This window comes from Colobus angolensis, unplaced genomic scaffold, assembly GCF_000951035.1.
Source record: "Colobus angolensis palliatus isolate OR3802 unplaced genomic scaffold, Cang.pa_1.0 Scaffold45, whole genome shotgun sequence".
Taxonomy (NCBI): Eukaryota; Metazoa; Chordata; class Mammalia; order Primates; family Cercopithecidae; genus Colobus; species Colobus angolensis.
The window spans coordinates 2,392,274-2,396,448 of NW_012117932.1; the positions used below are offsets into that span (position 1 = coordinate 2,392,274).

The window sequence follows — 4,175 nt, forward strand, 5'->3', positions numbered from 1 at the left end:
TTTTTTTTTTTTTTTTTTTTGAGACAGTCTCACTCTGTTGCCCAGGCTGCAATGCAGTAGCACTATCTCAGCTCACTGCAATCGCTGTCTCCGGGTTTCAAGCGATTCTTGTGCCTTAGCCTCCCAGATAGCTGGGATTACAGGGGTGCACCACCACACCCAGATAATTTTTGTACTTTTTAGTAGAGATGGGGTTTCACCATGTTGGCCAGGCTGGTCTCAAACTCTGGTCTCAAGAGATCCCCTTGCCTCCGCCTCCCAAAGTGCTGGGATTACAGGTGTGAGCCACCATGCCCAGCCTGACGTGTTCAAAGTTGTTATACATACTAGCTGGTATATGACAATTATGATTTAACAAATCTATTCCTATTTGCAAAGCATAGCCTAGGTAGTGTTCTAAAGTCAGTCTCCAAATTATGTTCTTAAACCAAGCACCTCATATAGTACATTACACACTGGATTCCTTAAAAAAAATTCATGTAAAATAAAACATAGAAACAGATTCTGCACACAAACGTAGGGCTTAATGTATTACACTAAAACCAATACCCTTGGTAACTCCTACCAGGTTAAAAGAACTTTGTTACCACTTCAGAAGCCGGGTCCCTATCACAATCTCCTCCCTCTTTCCATATATTTCCTTTCATAGAACCACAGGTATTCTATGCTTCTATTTTTACGTTCACAGAAATTTCCTTGCAGGTTTTTTCTTTTGTAATTACCCAAGTTTGGGCGACACCAGAGTTTAGCCTCACTTAAATTTTTCTGGCATTAGTCTTCTTTCTTACTATAATTCTAATAGAATTAATAAATGATGCCTACACTGATGTTATAAAGAAAAACTACCCATAGTAATAAATTATTTACTGTCTAACATGATGCAAATTTCAACTGTGAATAAGTCTTACACCATCGGTTGGTAATATTTCACTTATACAGGTTTACTTCTAGTCTTTTAGCACATTTATTCTTTTATCAATACATACCATGAAGGAATTCTACTTGCATAAACAATTTTGCAGCTTGTGAATTTCCTGAACTAAAATACACACACAAAAACAGCCCATGTATTAATATTATACACTTCGACCATAAGACAAATTCCACCTAACCCAGGAAGACAGGTCAAAGCTGTAATTTCACTTTCAGATGAACAGAAAGGAATCAATTTTGTGGTTTATGAAGTCAGCAAAACCTAACTGCGAAATCAAAGCTATTATAACATTACGGTGGTTACAACAGAGTATATATTTTAAGAGCCCTTTTATCTTTTATCCTGGAAACATGGATATAAACTGTTTTGTTTTCAGATCAAAGGCAATTGTCTATTTCAAATGTAGGACCCTGTGAAATGTCAACCAGCATTTAAAATCTCCACCGACTTTTAGCTAATGTCCAAAAATTAAAATACAATTTAACTTCCTTTTCTTACATGTCAATTGTGGCAGGGGTCTCACATTTATCAGCAAACAAAAACAACAAAATCATATATATTATTTGCTAAAGTAAAACTTCCTTACTGTACAATAGATGAAAATCGTAAGTGATGCATACAAGATCCTTGGTTAATACAACATACTCCTTTATTACCTGACCAAAATGCTTCCTGTCCACCGTGTGCCAAGCACTGTGACAGTTAAGATATTAGATTTACCATGCACTTTTCCTTAAATGCACACTCATGTGTATACATTTAGTAACATTTTCCTTAATCAGTTATTTAACTTTAGAAATTTAACAGGATGGTTTAAACACATTTAAAATTATCAAGACAACTTTGGCACTAATCTTACAATTATAATACATGAAGATACTATAATCATATATATACGTGAAATCAACTATGTGAAAACACACATCCCTGGAACGTATATACATAATAAATGGACATAAAATTGTGCTTCCACCAGACTTTCATTATTTCCTTTAATAATGTATAAATTAGACCGTATGTTATTCCACGCCTATATCAATTAATTATGCAGAAAATAATTCAACCAAATCCGAACTGTTAAGTCCTACTCGCTAAAAAACAAAAACTAAAGTTCCTACACCAGACTTGATTTTCAAAGAGCTTCTTAAAACAACTCTGCTCCATGCCCAATAAAGTGAAAGCTGGAAGCAATTATCAAGAAGAAAAACACACTTTAAGACAAAATTTTCTTTAACACATGTGGACAGGGAACCGAACGCAACGGGAGGCGGAGTGGCACGAAAAAGTGGACGCTGAATGGTAAATTTCCCAACCCCCAATCCAAAACAAAGGAAAACTTTAAACGTGTTGCGGTTTTCAATCAAACCAAGTAAAGCCAGAGAGGCTCACCCACCCGCCCCACACACCCTCTCCTCTCCCCGCACAGCTGCTACCGGCGTCGGCCGACACAGAGACCCCCAGCCTTTAGGACCGAAAAGGGACCGCTTCCCTCGTCCCCACTTCGGCCGTGCGGGCAAAAATAAACCTCGCCTCCACGCCGCCGGGCTGTCCACACGACCCCAAAGACAAGGGGTGGAGAGTGTCCCCACGCCTCTGGGACCTCAGGTCGGACTTGGGCGGGACCCGGCAGGACTGAACGGGGCAGAGACCGAGTCAGGGGCGAGCAGGTAGCGCGGGGAACGAGACGAGCCCGCCGGGCGGGCCGGGGGAGGGGAGAAGTTTCTTCCCAACTTCCCGACTCTGGCCCGCGGGGGCGGGGAACAGCGGCTGTGCCGGCGGCTCCGGGCGCTGGGGCCTAGCCCTGTCCGTGTCGGGGTGGACCCCTCCGCCCGCGGGGCCCCACCCGGTCCTTACCTGTCCTCCGGCCGCGCTCTCATGAGTCGCTGCTGCCGCAGCTCGAGGTGGCGGGAGGGGGCGGAGGGCGGAGGCGAGGCCCGCGGGCCCTCTCCCTCCTCCACCTCCTCGTCCCGGGGCGCCCGGCGGCAGCAACGACGGCAGAGCCGGCCCGGGACGCGTTGCTTCAGGAGGAGGGAGTTCCCTGGCTCCCCACCCCTCGGCCTCACTCTCCACCTCCTTCCTCCGGCCCCGCCCCCTCACTTCTAGCGGGGGCGGGCGCGGGGCGGGGGAGCCTGGGGAGCGGAACCCGTTTCGGGATTAGGGGTTCCGGGGGGGCTTCGACACCTTCTGGATGTTGGGAAAGCGGGGGCGGGCGCGGGGCGGGGCAGCCTGGGGAGCGGAACCCGTTTCGGGATTAGGGGTTCCGGGGGGGCTTCGACACCTTCTGGATGTTGGGAAAGCGGGTTTTAGGGTCTCAAGAGTTTAGGGTCTCAACATTTGGGAGTCTCAGACTGCGTCCCCTAGCGCTTTAGACTCTAGACCCCTGGTGGCTCGGAGTGGCAGATTTCTGGCCACCGGGACCCTGGAGCCCGGGAATTACCGGGTCTTGGCATTTCCGAATCTTGGAAGCCCGAGGCCTCGGACACCAACCAGGGTCGGCCCCGCGAGGCCAGGGCGTGTGGGTAGGGGCCGCGCGTCTAGGAGGGGCCCCGGGGGAACCGCGTCTTCAGACCATACAAGGCCAGCGGCGTCAAGACCAGCCCCGGGGCCCCGCGCCCGGAAGCCGCCCTGCGTCAGCGCCTGCGGCTGGGCCCTGCCGCCCAGCCTTCGCCCCCCGCGACCCCTCTTCTTTCTCCTTGCCCCGCTCTCCCTCCTCTTCCCTCCCACTTCCCTCTTTTCTCCTTTCCCTACCCTCACCCTTCCTCCTCCTTTTCACTTCCTCTTCTGCACCCTGCTGCCCCGCCCTACGCCCTTTGCCTTCTATTCTCTCCTCCCTCCGATTTGTCCCCTCCCTCATTATTCCTCTCCCCCCACTTTCAGCCTCCCCATCCTGCCGTCTCTTACCCCCTTTCTCCTCCTTCCCGTCTCCCTTCTCTCTCTTTTTCCGTCCTTCCTTCCCTCTCCACCCTTTCCTTGCCCTCCCACTCCCCATTGTCCTCTTCCCCCAAGACTTACTCCTCCTCCTCTTCTCTCTCCCTCTCCAGCCCCTTTCCCTCCTCTCCCTTCTTTCTACCCTCCTCAAGCCTCCCTCCAGCTCTCAGGCCTCCTTGGCCCTCTACCTTGCTCACCGACGTTTGGTCTCCTCTTCCAGGAAACTGCCTCCTTTATGGGAAAAGGCTCAGGCCCTGATAAGTAGAAGAGGGTCAGGCGAGAGGGAGTCAGAACCCCTGAGATGCAAAGGCAG

General features: G+C 49.4%; 1 protein-coding gene across 1 annotated transcript in view; it reads right to left on the minus strand.

Annotated features, from left to right (window-relative positions):
- YES1 (YES proto-oncogene 1, Src family tyrosine kinase) overlaps positions 1–3,044 on the minus strand; it is a 95,360-nt gene extending 92,316 nt beyond the window's left edge. The window contains exon 1 of the mRNA XM_011957784.1: positions 2,789–3,044. The gene's annotated coding sequence lies outside the window, so the exon portion shown is untranslated. The remainder of the gene's footprint in view (positions 1–2,788) is intronic.
- Between the last annotated feature and the right edge of the window lie 1,131 nt (positions 3,045–4,175).